At 47.1% G+C, this 15,600-nt stretch overlaps 19 non-coding genes across 19 annotated transcripts; all 19 read right to left on the bottom strand.

Annotated features, from left to right (window-relative positions):
* Positions 1 to 307: 307 nt before the first annotated feature.
* Positions 308 to 419, bottom strand: TRNAL-CAA (transfer RNA leucine (anticodon CAA)). The gene is made up of 2 exons: positions 382 to 419; positions 308 to 353 (listed from the first exon to the last, which is right to left on the bottom strand). It is a non-coding gene; the product is annotated as a tRNA-Leu (tRNA).
* A 287-nt stretch (positions 420 to 706) lies between these two features.
* TRNAV-AAC (transfer RNA valine (anticodon AAC)) lies at positions 707 to 779 on the bottom strand. The gene has a single exon. It is a non-coding gene; the product is annotated as a tRNA-Val (tRNA).
* Positions 780 to 1,678: 899 nt separating this feature from the next.
* On the bottom strand, positions 1,679 to 1,751 carry TRNAV-UAC (transfer RNA valine (anticodon UAC)). The gene has a single exon. It is a non-coding gene; the product is annotated as a tRNA-Val (tRNA).
* Positions 1,752 to 2,136: 385 nt separating this feature from the next.
* On the bottom strand, positions 2,137 to 2,208 carry TRNAP-CGG (transfer RNA proline (anticodon CGG)). The gene has a single exon. It is a non-coding gene; the product is annotated as a tRNA-Pro (tRNA).
* Positions 2,209 to 3,145: 937 nt separating this feature from the next.
* TRNAL-CAA (transfer RNA leucine (anticodon CAA)) lies at positions 3,146 to 3,257 on the bottom strand. The gene is made up of 2 exons: positions 3,220 to 3,257; positions 3,146 to 3,191 (listed from the first exon to the last, which is right to left on the bottom strand). It is a non-coding gene; the product is annotated as a tRNA-Leu (tRNA).
* Positions 3,258 to 3,545: 288 nt separating this feature from the next.
* TRNAV-AAC (transfer RNA valine (anticodon AAC)) lies at positions 3,546 to 3,618 on the bottom strand. Its single transcript has one exon. It is a non-coding gene; the product is annotated as a tRNA-Val (tRNA).
* An 899-nt stretch (positions 3,619 to 4,517) lies between these two features.
* TRNAV-UAC (transfer RNA valine (anticodon UAC)) lies at positions 4,518 to 4,590 on the bottom strand. The gene has a single exon. It is a non-coding gene; the product is annotated as a tRNA-Val (tRNA).
* A 1,393-nt stretch (positions 4,591 to 5,983) lies between these two features.
* Positions 5,984 to 6,095, bottom strand: TRNAL-CAA (transfer RNA leucine (anticodon CAA)). The gene is made up of 2 exons: positions 6,058 to 6,095; positions 5,984 to 6,029 (listed from the first exon to the last, which is right to left on the bottom strand). It is a non-coding gene; the product is annotated as a tRNA-Leu (tRNA).
* Positions 6,096 to 7,354: 1,259 nt separating this feature from the next.
* On the bottom strand, positions 7,355 to 7,427 carry TRNAV-UAC (transfer RNA valine (anticodon UAC)). The gene has a single exon. It is a non-coding gene; the product is annotated as a tRNA-Val (tRNA).
* Positions 7,428 to 7,812: 385 nt separating this feature from the next.
* Positions 7,813 to 7,884, bottom strand: TRNAP-CGG (transfer RNA proline (anticodon CGG)). The gene has a single exon. It is a non-coding gene; the product is annotated as a tRNA-Pro (tRNA).
* Positions 7,885 to 8,821: 937 nt separating this feature from the next.
* TRNAL-CAA (transfer RNA leucine (anticodon CAA)) lies at positions 8,822 to 8,933 on the bottom strand. Its single transcript has 2 exons — positions 8,896 to 8,933; positions 8,822 to 8,867 (listed from the first exon to the last, which is right to left on the bottom strand). It is a non-coding gene; the product is annotated as a tRNA-Leu (tRNA).
* A 287-nt stretch (positions 8,934 to 9,220) lies between these two features.
* TRNAV-AAC (transfer RNA valine (anticodon AAC)) lies at positions 9,221 to 9,293 on the bottom strand. The gene has a single exon. It is a non-coding gene; the product is annotated as a tRNA-Val (tRNA).
* Positions 9,294 to 10,192: 899 nt separating this feature from the next.
* Positions 10,193 to 10,265, bottom strand: TRNAV-UAC (transfer RNA valine (anticodon UAC)). Its single transcript has one exon. It is a non-coding gene; the product is annotated as a tRNA-Val (tRNA).
* A 1,393-nt stretch (positions 10,266 to 11,658) lies between these two features.
* Positions 11,659 to 11,770, bottom strand: TRNAL-CAA (transfer RNA leucine (anticodon CAA)). Its single transcript has 2 exons — positions 11,733 to 11,770; positions 11,659 to 11,704 (listed from the first exon to the last, which is right to left on the bottom strand). It is a non-coding gene; the product is annotated as a tRNA-Leu (tRNA).
* A 287-nt stretch (positions 11,771 to 12,057) lies between these two features.
* TRNAV-AAC (transfer RNA valine (anticodon AAC)) lies at positions 12,058 to 12,130 on the bottom strand. Its single transcript has one exon. It is a non-coding gene; the product is annotated as a tRNA-Val (tRNA).
* Positions 12,131 to 13,029: 899 nt separating this feature from the next.
* TRNAV-UAC (transfer RNA valine (anticodon UAC)) lies at positions 13,030 to 13,102 on the bottom strand. Its single transcript has one exon. It is a non-coding gene; the product is annotated as a tRNA-Val (tRNA).
* A 385-nt stretch (positions 13,103 to 13,487) lies between these two features.
* Positions 13,488 to 13,559, bottom strand: TRNAP-CGG (transfer RNA proline (anticodon CGG)). The gene has a single exon. It is a non-coding gene; the product is annotated as a tRNA-Pro (tRNA).
* Positions 13,560 to 14,496: 937 nt separating this feature from the next.
* TRNAL-CAA (transfer RNA leucine (anticodon CAA)) lies at positions 14,497 to 14,608 on the bottom strand. Its single transcript has 2 exons — positions 14,571 to 14,608; positions 14,497 to 14,542 (listed from the first exon to the last, which is right to left on the bottom strand). It is a non-coding gene; the product is annotated as a tRNA-Leu (tRNA).
* A 287-nt stretch (positions 14,609 to 14,895) lies between these two features.
* TRNAV-AAC (transfer RNA valine (anticodon AAC)) lies at positions 14,896 to 14,968 on the bottom strand. Its single transcript has one exon. It is a non-coding gene; the product is annotated as a tRNA-Val (tRNA).
* Positions 14,969 to 15,600: the final 632 nt, after the last annotated feature.

Consider the following 15,600-nt stretch of genomic DNA (forward strand, 5'->3'; position numbering starts at 1 on the left):
GAACATGTCTGCCTGTGTTGTTGCAGGGACAGTGCCTTCTCCGCCCAAAAGGTGGCAGGAGAGCCTCACAACAAAGATGGGATCAACTGCTTAATGAGAAACCAGCACGGCAGTTTGTGTGATGGAGTGCAAATTTAACTGAAGGTGTGCCTGAGGTGTCCCTTCCAGGAATACATGGAATTGTGATTGAGGGCCCAGCCTGATCGTTGGTGGATTTCTCGTCATATGTTACAGGTCCGTGCAAAGATTGTGGTGTGTGGGGAATGCACTGCAAAAAACAGGACGATTTAAGGGTGTAAAAGAAACCTGTCAGAAGTGGGATTTGAACCCACGCCTCCATGAGGAGACCAGAAGTCTCAGTTGCACTGAAGATCAAGCTCTCTTGAGTCTGGCGCCTTAGACCACTCGGCCATCCTGACAGCCCTGGGTGTGTACAGATCTGACTCTTCTGACTGCACCTGCCAATGTTTGCACTTACAACGTTCACAGCAATGTCACAAGTGTAAAGACCCCACAATACAACATGGCATGACAAAAAAAAGCTAGGCACAAGAGCGACCACTGATGGATGCGGATTACTTTGTTTCGTCTTGCAAAAGTAAAGGAAGTTTCCCATGGCTCGCTGGGTTCAAGGACCGCCTCTTCTTAAGCTTGCATTGAGATAATAAGGTTTTAGAGGGTGCACATAAAAGCAGCTCATGCACAGTGTTTCTGCCCGGTCTCGAACCGGGGACCTTTCGCGTGTTAGGCGAACGTGATGACCACTACACTACAGAAACTCACTTGCTGTGTTTTACTGTTAGAGCAAGGTTCCTCTCAAGGGTTCTCTCTACTTCTATTCTGCTGTATCAGCAGCCACTCAGAAAGCGAGGAGCAAGTGTGAAAACTGCAGAGATATCAGCCAACATACTTGCAATTAGACGTATTAAAAATTGACTTATGCAGGCATCGACAGACAAATATCTGATGCCTAAATGCCAGCAAGTACAGCTTGGGAAAGCATCACCTGGGACACACAGAGACTAAGCATGAAGGCAGAAAAAGCATGGTGATCCATGTTTCTTATGAGGTTCAAAATATTTTGTGCAACAATGCGGCGAGTGTAATGAGAAATAGTCAGGCATTGTGAGTTTTGAGTAGGATTCGTATGTATACCTCTGAAAAAGGGCTCGTCAGGGATTTGAACCCGGGACCTCTCGCACCCTAAGCGAGAATCATACCCCTAGACCAACGAGCCGAGGCACACAAGAGTCGCCTTTCGCACCGGCTCCGGGGATTAGTGGCAGCGAGTTAGTGAATGCTTCACCCAAAGCAAGCAACTGCACATGCTGCTCTCTTCTGCAATATGGTTGCTGTCTTTTCCATGGCCGTCATCGAACAAGAAATGAAAATGCCTCTATCCTTCAGACATTTTGTTTGTTCTAGGTGTATGCTCTCGGTGAGGTCAATAAAACCATTTCTGCTCTCATGCCTTGCTTTCATGAAGTAGGCCCAACCTTCAGTACACAAGGACGTGCAAACGAATAGCGCAAACTATCGTCACTTCTCTTTTTGAGCTGTCACTGATACCCCTGGAGCACAGTACGTCACGCTGGTGAGGGATAGACAGCTTCCATTATCTCAGCTTTCCTATAAATTGAGAGAGTAAATGCAAACTGTGTGAAAAACAGAAAGCTGCTGTTTCTGCCCGGTCTCGAACCAGGGACCTTTCACGTGTAAAGCGAACGTGATAACCACTACACTACAGAAACAGACACGCTAGCAGGAATCTTCTTGGCATGTAGTGGGCTGGAATGCACAGACCAAGGGCCAATGACCATGAAGCTCAAAGTTGGACCCTCCTTACCCGATCTCTTTCTTTGGAAGAAAGGAACGAGGACCCCTTTTATTCCAAAAGGCGATTTTAAAACCATACCTGAAACCACACTAGAAAAACACTTTGCATTTAATTTTCCTACACTGATGGTCCACCCCAGAAAAGCAGTTGCAAAGAAGTCCGGCACTGAAATTCTATACGCCAAAAGTGGGAAATAGCGTAGAGGGAAAGGAACTTTCTCACCATACACGGCGTCTTATAGCATTGAAAAGAAGAAATGGCCCTATATAATAAGCAGCCTAAAAATAATTCCACAGCATGGGCTCGTCCGGGATTTGAACCCGGGACCTCTCGCACCCGAAGCGAGAATCATACCCCTAGACCAACGAGCCTGATTCCCCAGTCGGTATTTTAAGCAATTTCTGATGCGTCTTTCAGAAACAAAGCAGGGCTATTTGGCTGCTCTCTCTCTATGTGAACCACAAAAAGTCATGTTTTCTCTCAAGGTGTTGTTTTTTTCACTCTTGCAAGGAAGGGATCAGTCGATATCCTAGCTGCCAGAGAGCAGAAAAAAGGCGCTGATGAGAACTGCAGGCACTTTCTGGCACTTGTACTCCTCTGCAAGTCCTGGACACTTGCCCCATAGACTTCCACCCCAGATGCAAGGGAGGGCCTGCCAATTCTTGCTCCTAAGACAGAGGCATTTGATTCTTGGATTCAAACACGCTCACTCAGCGCTCGATCAGGCTCGATCAGGCGAGATTTATATGAGTGGCTCGCAGGACTGAAACACTAACCTGGGAGCCCCAGGGTGGCTGAATTTCCAGGATGGCCATTTTTGGGCAAGTCACCTCCTTTCCTCCTGCCTCAATCTAGAATTGGCTGCAAATCACAAGATAGAGTTCAATGTCCGTGTGTACTGCCTACTCCCAGATACCTCTCTGTCTTCCTTATGTAAATTAAAATTCGCAAGGGGGGACCAATGACAATCTGCTCCTCCCACATAACCAGGAAGCCCTGTTGAACATGTCTGCCTGTGTTGTTGCAGGGACAGTGCCTTCTCCGCCCAAAAGGTGGCAGGAGAGCCTCACAACAAAGATGGGATCAACTGCTTAATGAGAAACCAGCACGGCAGTTTGTGTGATGGAGTGCAAATTTAACTGAAGGTGTGCCTGAGGTGTCCCTTCCAGGAATACATGGAATTGTGATTGAGGGCCCAGCCTGATCGTTGGTGGATTTCTCGTCATATGTTACAGGTCCGTGCAAAGATTGTGGTGTGTGGGGAATGCACTGCAAAAAACAGGACGATTTAAGGGTGTAAAAGAAACCTGTCAGAAGTGGGATTTGAACCCACGCCTCCATGAGGAGACCAGAAGTCTCAGTTGCACTGAAGATCAAGCTCTCTTGAGTCTGGCGCCTTAGACCACTCGGCCATCCTGACAGCCCTGGGTGTGTACAGATCTGACTCTTCTGACTGCACCTGCCAATGTTTGCACTTACAACGTTCACAGCAATGTCACAAGTGTAAAGACCCCACAATACAACATGGCATGACAAAAAAAAAGCTAGGCACAAGAGCGACCACTGATGGATGCGGATTACTTTGTTTCGTCTTGCAAAAGTAAAGGAAGTTTCCCATGGCTCTCTGGGTTCAAGGACCGCCTCTTCTTAAGCTTGCATTGAGATAATAAGGTTTTAGAGGGTGCACATAAAAGCAGCTCATGCACAGTGTTTCTGCCCGGTCTCGAACCGGGGACCTTTCGCGTGTTAGGCGAACGTGATGACCACTACACTACAGAAACTCACTTGCTGTGTTTTACTGTTAGAGCAAGGTTCCTCTCAAGGGTTCTCTCTACTTCTATTCTGCTGTATCAGCAGCCACTCAGAAAGCGAGGAGCAAGTGTGAAAACTGCAGAGATATCAGCCAACATACTTGCAATTAGACGTATTAAAAATTGACTTATGCAGGCATCGACAGACAAATATCTGATGCCTAAATGCCAGCAAGTACAGCTTGGGAAAGCATCACCTGGGACACACAGAGACTAAGCATGAAGGCAGAAAAAGCATGGTGATCCATGTTTCTTATGAGGTTCAAAATATTTTGTGCAACAATGCGGCGAGTGTAATGAGAAATAGTCAGGCATTGTGAGTTTTGAGTAGGATTCGTATGTATACCTCTGAAAAAGGGCTTGTCAGGGATTTGAACCCGGGACCTCTCGCACCCTAAGCGAGAATCATACCCCTAGACCAACGAGCCGAGGCACACAAGAGTCGCCTTTCGCACCGGCTCCGGGGATTAGTGGCAGCGAGTTAGTGAATGCTTCACCCAAAGCAAGCAACTGCACATGCTGCTCTCTTCTGCAATATGGTTGCTGTCTTTTCCATGGCCGTCATCGAACAAGAAATGAAAATGCCTCTATCCTTCAGACATTTTGTTTGTTCTAGGTGTATGCTCTCGGTGAGGTCAATAAAACCATTTCTGCTCTCATGCCTTGCTTTCATGAAGTAGGCCCAACCTTCAGTACACAAGGACGTGCAAACGAATAGCGCAAACTATCGTCACTTCTCTTTTTGAGCTGTCACTGATACCCCTGGAGCACAGTACGTCACGCTGGTGAGGGATAGACAGCTTCCATTATCTCAGCTTTCCTATAAATTGAGAGAGTAAATGCAAACTGTGTGAAAAACAGAAAGTTGCTGTTTCTGCCCGGTCTCGAACCAGGGACCTTTCGCGTGTAAAGCGAACGTGATAACCACTACACTACAGAAACAGACACGCTTGCAGGAATCTTCTTGGCATGTAGAGGGCTGGAATGCACAGACCAAGGGCCAATGTCCATGAAGCTCAAAGTTGGACCCTCCTTACCCGATCTCTTTCTTTGGAAGAAAGGAACGAGGACCCCTTTTATTCCAAAAGGCGATTTTAAAACCATACCTGAAACCACACTAGAAAAACACTTTGCATTTAATTTTCCTACACTGATGGTCCACCCCAGAAAAGCAGTTGCAAAGAAGTCCGGCACTGAAATTCGATACGCCAAAAGTGGGAAATAGCGTAGAGGGAAAGGAACTTTCTCACCATACACGGCGTCTTATAGCATTGAAAAGAAGAAATGGCCCTATATAATAAGAAGCCTAAAAATAATTCCACAGCATGGGCTCGTCCGGGATTTGAATCCGGGACCTCTCGCACCCGAAGCGAGAATCATACCCCTAGACCAACGAGCCTGATTACCCAGTTGGCATTTTAAGCAATTTCTGATGCGTCTTTCAGAAACAAAGCAGGGCTATTTGGCTGCTCTCTCTCTATGTGAACCACAAAAAGTAATGTTTTCTCTCAAGGTGTTGTTTTTTTCACTCTTGCAAGGAAGGGATCAGTCGATATCCTAGCTGCCAGAGAGCAGAAAAAAGGCGCTGATGAGAACTGTGGCACTTTCTGGCACTTGTACTCCTCTGCAAGTCCTGGACACTTGCCCCATAGACTTCCACCCCAGATGCAAGGGAGGGCCTGCCAATTCTTGCTCCTAAGACAGAGGCATTTGATTCTTGGATTCAAACACGCTCACTCAGCGCTCGATCAGGCTCGATCAGGCGAGATTTATATGAGTGGCTCGCAGGACTGAAACACTAACCTGGGAGCCCCAGGGTGGCTGAATTTCCAGGATGGCCATTTTTGGGCAAGTCACCTCCTTTCCTCCTGCCTCAATCTAGAATTGGCTGCAAATCACAAGATAGAGTTCAATGTCCGTGTGTACTGCCTACTCCCAGATACCTCTCTGTCTTCCTTATGTAAATTAAAATTCGCAAGGGGGGACCAATGACAATCTGCTCCTCCCACATAACCAGGAAGCCCTGTTGAACATGTCTGCCTGTGTTGTTGCAGGGACAGTGCCTTCTCCGCCCAAAAGGTGGCAGGAGAGCCTCACAACAAAGATGGGATCAACTGCTTAATGAGAAACCAGCACAGCAGTTTGTGTGATGGAGTGCAAATTTAACGGAAGGTGTGCCTGAGGTGTCCCTTCCAGGAATACATGGAATTGTGATTGAGGGCCCAGCCTGATCGTTGGTGGATTTCTCGTCATATGTTACAGGTCCGTGCAAAGATTGTGGTGTGTGGGGAATGCACTGCAAAAAACAGGACGATTTAAGGGTGTAAAAGAAACCTGTCAGAAGTGGGATTTGAACCCACGCCTCCATGAGGAGACCAGAAGTCTCAGTTGCACTGAAGATCAAGCTCTCTTGAGTCTGGCGCCTTAGACCACTCGGCCATCCTGACAGCCCTGGGTGTGCACAGATCTGACTCTTCTGACTGCACCTGCCAATGTTTGCACTTACAACGTTCACAGCAATGTCACAAGTGTAAAGACCCCACAATACAACATGGCATGACAAAAAAAAGCTAGGCACAAGAGCGACCACTGATGGATGCGGATTACTTTGTTTCGTCTTGCAAAAGTAAAGGAAGTTTCCCATGGCTCGCTGGGTTCAAGGACCGCCTCTTCTTAAGCTTGCATTGAGATAATAAGGTTTTAGAGGGTGCACATAAAAGCAGCTCATGCACAGTGTTTCTGCCCAGTCTCGAACCGGGGACCTTTCGCGTGTTAGGCGAACGTGATGACCACTACACTACAGAAACTCACTTGCTGTGTTTTACTGTTAGAGCAAGGTTCCTCTCAAGGGTTCTCTCTACTTCTATTCTGCTGTATCAGCAGCCACTCAGAAAGCGAGGAGCAAGTGTGAAAACTGCAGAGATATCAGCCAACATACTTGCAATTAGACGTATTAAAAATTGACTTATGCAGGCATCGACAGACAAATATCTGATGCCTAAATGCCAGCAAGTACAGCTTGGGAAAGCATCACCTGGGACACACAGAGACTAAGCATGAAGGCAGAAAAAGCATGGTGATCCATGTTTCTTATGAGGTTCAAAATATTTTGTGCAACAATGCGGCGAGTGTAATGAGAAATAGTCAGGCATTGTGAGTTTTGAGTAGGATTCGTATGTATACCTCTGAAAAAGGGCTCGTCAGGGATTTGAACCCGGGACCTCTCGCACCCTAAGCGAGAATCATACCCCTAGACCAACGAGCCGAGGCACACAAGAGTCGCCTTTCGCTCCGGCTCCGGGGATTAGTGGCAGCGAGTTAGTGAATGCTTCACCCAAAGCAAGCAACTGCACATGCTGCTCTCTTCTGCAATATGGTTGCTGTCTTTTCCATGGCCGTCATCGAACAAGAAATGAAAATGCCTCTATCCTTCAGACATTTTGTTTGTTCTAGGTGTATGCTCTCGGTGAGGTCAATAAAACCATTTCTGCTCTCATGCCTTGCTTTCATGAAGTAGGCCCAACCTTCAGTACACAAGGACGTGCAAACGAATAGCGCAAACTATCGTCACTTCTCTTTTTGAGCTGTCACTGATACCCCTGGAGCACAGTACGTCACGCTGGTGAGGGATAGACAGCTTCCATTATCTCAGCTTTCCTATAAATTGAGAGAGTAAATGCAAACTGTGTGAAAAACAGAAAGCTGCTGTTTCTGCCCGGTCTCGAACCAGGGACCTTTCGCGTGTAAAGCAAACGTGATAACCACTACACTACAGAAACAGACACGCTAGCAGGAATCTTCTTGGCATGTAGTGGGCTGGAATGCACAGACCAAGGGCCAATGACCATGAAGCTCAAAGTTGGACCCTCCTTACCCGATCTCTTTCTTTGGAAGAAAGGAACGAGGACCCCTTTTATTCCAAAAGGCGATTTTAAAACCATACCTGAAACCACACTAGAAAAACACTTTGCATTTAATTTTCCTACACTGATGGTCCACCCCAGAAAAGCAGTTGCAAAGAAGTCCGGCACTGAAATTCTATACGCCAAAAGTGGGAAATAGCGTAGAGGGAAAGGAACTTTCTCACCATACACGGCGTCTTATAGCATTGAAAAGAAGAAATGGCCCTATATAATAAGCAGCCTAAAAATAATTCCACAGCATGGGCTCGTCCGGGATTTGAACCCGGGACCTCTCGCACCCGAAGCGAGAATCATACCCCTAGACCAACGAGCCTGATTCCCCAGTCGGCATTTTAAGCAATTTCTGATGCGTCTTTCAGAAACAAAGCAGGGCTATTTGGCTGCTCTCTCTCTATGTGAACCACAAAAAGTCATGTTTTCTCTCAAGGTGTTGTTTTTTTCACTCTTGCAAGGAAGGGATCAGTCGATATCCTAGCTGCCAGAGAGCAGAAAAAAGGCGCTGATGAGAACTGCAGGCACTTTCTGGCACTTGTACTCCTCTGCAAGTCCTGGACACTTGCCCCATAGACTTCCACCCCAGATGCAAGGGAGGGCCTGCCAATTCTTGCTCCTAAGACAGAGGCATTTGATTCTTGGATTCAAACACGCTCACTCAGCGCTCGATCAGGCTCGATCAGGCGAGATTTATATGAGTGGCTCGCAGGACTGAAACACTAACCTGGGAGCCCCAGGGTGGCTGAATTCCCAGGATGGCCATTTTTGGGCAAGTCACCTCCTTTCCTCCTGCCTCAATCTAGAAATGGCTGCAAATCACAAGATAGAGTTCAATGTCCGTGTGTACTGCCTACTCCCAGATACCTCTCTGTCTTCCTTATGTAAATTAAAATTCGCAAGGGGGGACCAATGACAATCTGCTCCTCCCACATAACCAAGAAGCCCTGTTGAACATGTCTGCCTGTGTTGTTGCAGGGACAGTGCCTTCTCCGCCCAAAAGGTGGCAGGAGAGCCTCACAACAAAGATGGGATCAACTGCTTAATGAGAAACCAGCACGGCAGTTTGTGTGATGGAGTGCAAATTTAACGGAAGGTGTGCCTGAGGTGTCCCTTCCAGGAATACATGGAATTGTGATTGAGGGCCCAGCCTGATCGTTGGTGGATTTCTCGTCATATGTTACAGGTCCGTGCAAAGATTGTGGTGTGTGGGGAATGCACTGCAAAAAACAGGACGATTTAAGGGTGTAAAAGAAACCTGTCAGAAGTGGGATTTGAACCCACGCCTCCATGAGGAGACCAGAAGTCTCAGTTGCACTGAAGATCAAGCTCTCTTGAGTCTGGCGCCTTAGACCACTCGGCCATCCTGACAGCCCTGGGTGTGCACAGATCTGACTCTTCTGACTGCACCTGCCAATGTTTGCACTTACAACGTTCACAGCAATGTCACAAGTGTAAAGACCCCACAATACAACATGGCATGACAAAAAAAAGCTAGGCACAAGAGCGACCACTGATGGATGCGGATTACTTTGTTTCGTCTTGCAAAAGTAAAGGAAGTTTCCCATGGCTCTCTGGGTTCAAGGACCGCCTCTTCTTAAGCTTGCATTGAGATAATAAGGTTTTAGAGGGTGCACATAAAAGCAGCTCATGCACAGTGTTTCTGCCCGGTCTCGAACCGGGGACCTTTCGCGTGTTAGGCGAACGTGATGACCACTACACTACAGAAACTCACTTGCTGTGTTTTACTGTTAGAGCAAGGTTCCTCTCAAGGGTTCTCTCTACTTCTATTCTGCTGTATCAGCAGCCACTCAGAAAGCGAGGAGCAAGTGTGAAAACTGCAGAGATATCAGCCAACATACTTGCAATTAGACGTATTAAAAATTGACTTATGCAGGCATCGACAGACAAATATCTGATGCCTAAATGCCAGCAAGTACAGCTTGGGAAAGCATCACCTGGGACACACAGAGACTAAGCATGAAGGCAGAAAAAGCATGGTGATCCATGTTTCTTATGAGGTTCAAAATATTTTGTGCAACAATGCGGCGAGTGTAATGAGAAATAGTCAGGCATTGTGAGTTTTGAGTAGGATTCGTATGTATACCTCTGAAAAAGGGCTCGTCAGGGATTTGAACCCGGGACCTCTCGCACCCTAAGCGAGAATCATACCCCTAGACCAACGAGCCGAGGCACACAAGAGTCGCCTTTCGCACCGGCTCCGGGGATTATTGGCAGCGAGTTAGTGAATGCTTCACCCAAAGCAAGCAACTGCACATGCTGCTCTCTTCTGCAATATGGTTGCTGTCTTTTCCATGGCCGTCATCGAACAAGAAATGAAAATGCCTCTATCCTTCAGACATTTTGTTTGTTCTAGGTGTATGCTCTCGGTGAGGTCAATAAAACCATTTCTGCTCTCATGCCTTGCTTTCATGAAGTAGGCCCAACCTTCAGTACACAAGGACGTGCAAACGAATAGCGCAAACTATCGTCACTTCTCTTTTTGAGCTGTCACTGATACCCCTGGAGCACAGTACGTCACGCTGGTGAGGGATAGACAGCTTCCATTATCTCAGCTTTCCTATAAATTGAGAGAGTAAATGCAAACTGTGTGAAAAACAGAAAGTTGCTGTTTCTGCCCGGTCTCGAACCAGGGACCTTTCGCGTGTAAAGCGAACGTGATAACCACTACACTACAGAAACAGACACGCTTGCAGGAATCTTCTTGGCATGTAGTGGGCTGGAATGCACAGACCAAGGGCCAATGTCCATGAAGCTCAAAGTTGGACCCTCCTTACCCGATCTCTTTCTTTGGAAGAAAGGAACGAGGACCCCTTTTATTCCAAAAGGCGATTTTAAAACCATACCTGAAACCACACTAGAAAAACACTTTGCATTTAATTTTCCTACACTGATGGTCCACCCCAGAAAAGCAGTTGCAAAGAAGTCCGGCACTGAAATTCTATACGCCAAAAGTGGGAAATAGCGTAGAGGGAAAGGAACTTTCTCACCATACACGGCGTCTTATAGCATTGAAAAGAAGAAATGGCCCTATATAATAAGAAGCCTAAAAATAATTCCACAGCATGGGCTCGTCCGGGATTTGAATCCGGGACCTCTCGCACCCGAAGCGAGAATCATACCCCTAGACCAACGAGCCTGATTACCCAGTTGGCATTTTAAGCAATTTCTGATGCGTCTTTCAGAAACAAAGCAGGGCTATTTGGCTGCTCTCTCTCTATGTGAACCACAAAAAGTCATGTTTTCTCTCAAGGTGTTGTTTTTTTCACTCTTGCAAGGAAGGGATCAGTCGATATCCTAGCTGCCAGAGAGCAGAAAAAAGGCGCTGATGAGAACTGTGGCACTTTCTGGCACTTGTACTCCTCTGCAAGTCCTGGACACTTGCCCCATAGACTTCCACCCCAGATGCAAGGGAGGGCCTGCCAATTCTTGCTCCTAAGACAGAGGCATTTGATTCTTAGATTCAAACACGCTCACTCAGCGCTCGATCAGGCTCGATCAGGCGAGATTTATATGAGTGGCTCGCAGGACTGAAACACTAACCTGGGAGCCCCAGGGTGGCTGAATTCCCAGGATGGCCATTTTTGGGCAAGTCACCTCCTTTCCTCCTGCCTCAATCTAGAATTGGCTGCAAATCACAAGATAGAGTTCAATGTCCGTGTGTACTGCCTACTCCCAGATACCTCTCTGTCTTCCTTATGTAAATTAAAATTCGCAAGGGGGGACCAATGACAATCTGCTCCTCCCACATAACCAAGAAGCCCTGTTGAACATGTCTGCCTGTGTTGTTGCAGGGACAGTGCCTTCTCCGCCCAAAAGGTGGCAGGAGAGCCTCACAACAAAGATGGGATCAACTGCTTAATGAGAAACCAGCACGGCAGTTTGTGTGATGGAGTGCAAATTTAACGGAAGGTGTGCCTGAGGTGTCCCTTCCAGGAATACATGGAATTGTGATTGAGGGCCCAGCCTGATCGTTGGTGGATTTCTCGTCATATGTTACAGGTCCGTGCAAAGATTGTGGTGTGTGGGGAATGCACTGCAAAAAACAGGACGATTTAAGGGTGTAAAAGAAACCTGTCAGAAGTGGGATTTGAACCCACGCCTCCATGAGGAGACCAGAAGTCTCAGTTGCACTGAAGATCAAGCTCTCTTGAGTCTGGCGCCTTAGACCACTCGGCCATCCTGACAGCCCTGGGTGTGCACAGATCTGACTCTTCTGACTGCACCTGCCAATGTTTGCACTTACAACGTTCACAGCAATGTCACAAGTGTAAAGACCCCACAATACAACATGGCATGACAAAAAAAAGCTAGGCACAAGAGCGACCACTGATGGATGCGGATTACTTTGTTTTGTCTTGCAAAAGTAAAGGAAGTTTCCCATGGCTCGCTGGGTTCAAGGACCGCCTCTTCTTAAGCTTGCATTGAGATAATAAGGTTTTAGAGGGTGCACATAAAAGCAGCTCATGCACAGTGTTTCTGCCCGGTCTCGAACCGGGGACCTTTCGCGTGTTAGGCGAACGTGATGACCACTACACTACAGAAACTCACTTGCTGTGTTTTACTGTTAGAGCAAGGTTCCTCTCAAGGGTTCTCTCTACTTCTATTCTGCTGTATCAGCAGCCACTCAGAAAGCGAGGAGCAAGTGTGAAAACTGCAGAGATATCAGCCAACATACTTGCAATTAGACGTATTAAAAATTGACTTATGCAGGCATCGACAGACAAATATCTGATGCCTAAATGCCAGCAAGTACAGCTTGGGAAAGCATCACCTGGGACACACAGAGACTAAGCATGAAGGCAGAAAAAGCATGGTGATCCATGTTTCTTATGAGGTTCAAAATATTTTGTGCAACAATGCGGCGAGTGTAATGAGAAATAGTCAGGCATTGTGAGTTTTGAGTAGGATTCGTATGTATACCTCTGAAAAAGGGCTCGTCAGGGATTTGAACCCGGGACCTCTCGCACCCTAAGCGAGAATCATACCCCTAGACCAACGAGCCGAGGCACACAAGAGTCGCCTTTCGCACCGGCTCCGGGGATTAGTGGCAGCGAGTTAGTGAATGCTTCACCCAAAGCAAGCAACTGCACATGCTGCTCTCTTCTGCAATATGGTTGCTGTCTTTTCCATGGCCGTCATCGAACAAGAAATGAAAATGCCTCTATCCTTCAGACATTTTGTTTGTTCTAGGTGTATGCTCTCGGTGAGGTCAATAAAACCATTTCTGCTCTCATGCCTTGCTTTCATGAAGTAGGCCCAACCTTCAGTACACAAGGACGTGCAAACGAATAGCGCAAACTATCGTCACTTCTCTTTTTGAGCTGTCACTGATACCCCTGGAGCACAGTACGTCACGCTGGTGAGGGATAGACAGCTTCCATTATCTCAGCTTTCCTATAAATTGAGAGAGTAAATGCAAACTGTGTGAAAAACAGAAAGCTGCTGTTTCTGCCCGGTCTCGAACCAGGGACCTTTCGCGTGTAAAGCGAACGTGATAACCACTACACTACAGAAACAGACACGCTAGCAGGAATCTTCTTGGCATGTAGTGGGCTGGAATGCACAGACCAAGGGCCAATGACCATGAAGCTCAAAGTTGGACCCTCCTTACCCGATCTCTTTCTTTGGAAGAAAGGAACGAGGACCCCTTTTATTCCAAAAGGCGATTTTAAAACCATACCTGAAACCACACTAGAAAAACACTTTGCATTTAATTTTCCTACACTGATGGTCCACCCCAGAAAAGCAGTTGCAAAGAAGTCCGGCACTGAAATTCTATACGCCAAAAGTGGGAAATAGCGTAGAGGGAAAGGAACTTTCTCACCATACACGGCGTCTTATAGCATTGAAAAGAAGAAATGACCCTATATAATAAGCAGCCTAAAAATAATTCCACAGCATGGGCTCGTCCGGGATTTGAACCCGGGACCTCTCGCACCCGAAGCGAGAATCATACCCCTAGACCAACGAGCCTGATTCCCCAGTCGGCATTTTAAGCAATTTCTGATGCGTCTTTCAGAAACAAAGCAGGGCTATTTGGCTGCTCTCTCTCTATGTGAACCACAAAAAGTCATGTTTTCTCTCAAGGTGTTGTTTTTTTCACTCTTGCAAGGAAGGGATCAGTCGATATCCTAGCTGCCAGAGAGCAGAAAAAAGGCGCTGATGAGAACTGCAGGCACTTTGTGGCACTTGTACTCCTCTGCAAGTCCTGGACACTTGCCCCATAGACTTCCACCCCAGATGCAAGGGAGGGCCTGCCAATTCTTGCTCCTAAGACAGAGGCATTTGATTCTTGGATTCAAACACGCTCACTCAGCGCTCGATCAGGCTCGATCAGGCGAGATTTATATGAGTGGCTCGCAGGACTGAAACACTAACCTGGGAGCCCCAGGGTGGCTGAATTTCCAGGATGGCCATTTTTGGGCAAGTCACCTCCTTTCCTCCTGCCTCAATCTAGAATTGGCTGCAAATCACAAGATAGAGTTCAATGTCCGTGTGTACTGCCTACTCCCAGATACCTCTCTGTCTTCCTTATGTAAATTAAAATTCGCAAGGGGGGACCAATGACAATCTGCTCCTCCCACATAACCAGGAAGCCCTGTTGAACATGTCTGCCTGTGTTGTTGCAGGGACAGTGCCTTCTCCGCCCAAAAGGTGGCAGGAGAGCCTCACAACAAAGATGGGATCAACTGCTTAATGAGAAACCAGCACGGCAGTTTGTGTGATGGAGTGCAAATTTAACTGAAGGTGTGCCTGAGGTGTCCCTTCCAGGAATACATGGAATTGTGATTGAGGGCCCAGCCTGATCGTTGGTGGATTTCTCGTCATATGTTACAGGTCCGTGCAAAGATTGTGGTGTGTGGGGAATGCACTGCAAAAAACAGGACGATTTAAGGGTGTAAAAGAAACCTGTCAGAAGTGGGATTTGAACCCACGCCTCCATGAGGAGACCAGAAGTCTCAGTTGCACTGAAGATCAAGCTCTCTTGAGTCTGGCGCCTTAGACCACTCGGCCATCCTGACAGCCCTGGGTGTGTACAGATCTGACTCTTCTGACTGCACCTGCCAATGTTTGCACTTACAACGTTCACAGCAATGTCACAAGTGTAAAGACCCCACAATACAACATGGCATGACAAAAAAAAGCTAGGCACAAGAGCGACCACTGATGGATGCGGATTACTTTGTTTCGTCTTGCAAAAGTAAAGGAAGTTTCCCATGGCTCGCTGGGTTCAAGGACCGCCTCTTCTTAAGCTTGCATTGAGATAATAAGGTTTTAGAGGGTGCACATAAAAGCAGCTCATGCACAGTGTTTCTGCCCGGTCTCGAACCGGGGACCTTTCGCGTGTTAGGCGAACGTGATGACCACTACACTACAGAAACTCACTTGCTGTGTTTTACTGTTAGAGCAAGGTTCCTCTCAAGGGTTCTCTCTACTTCTATTCTGCTGTATCAGCAGCCACTCAGAAAGCGAGGAGCAAGTGTGAAAACTGCAGAGATATCAGCCAACATACTTGCAATTAGACGTATTAAAAATTGACTTATGCAGGCATCGACAGACAAATATCTGATGCCTAAATGCCAGCAAGTACAGCTTGGGAAAGCATCACCTGGGACACACAGAGACTAAGCATGAAGGCAGAAAAAGCATGGTGATCCATGTTTCTTATGAGGTTCAAAATATTTTGTGCAACAATGCGGCGAGTGTAATGAGAAATAGTCAGGCATTGTGAGTTTTGAGTAGGATTCGTATGTATACCTCTGAAAAAGGGTTCGTCAGGGATTTGAACCCGGGACCTCTCGCACCCTAAGCGAGAATCATACCCCTAGACCAACGAGCCGAGGCACACAAGAGTCGCCTTTCGCACCGGCTCCGGGGATTAGTGGCAGCGAGTTAGTGAATGCTTCACCCAAAGCAAGCAACTGCACATGCTGCTCTCTTCTGCAATATGGTTGCTGTCTTTTCCATGGCCGTCATCGAACAAGAAATGAAAATGCCTCTATCCTTCAGACAT

Source organism: Triturus cristatus, chromosome 10, assembly GCF_964204655.1.
Source record: "Triturus cristatus chromosome 10, aTriCri1.1, whole genome shotgun sequence".
NCBI classification, from domain to species: Eukaryota; Metazoa; Chordata; class Amphibia; order Caudata; family Salamandridae; genus Triturus; species Triturus cristatus.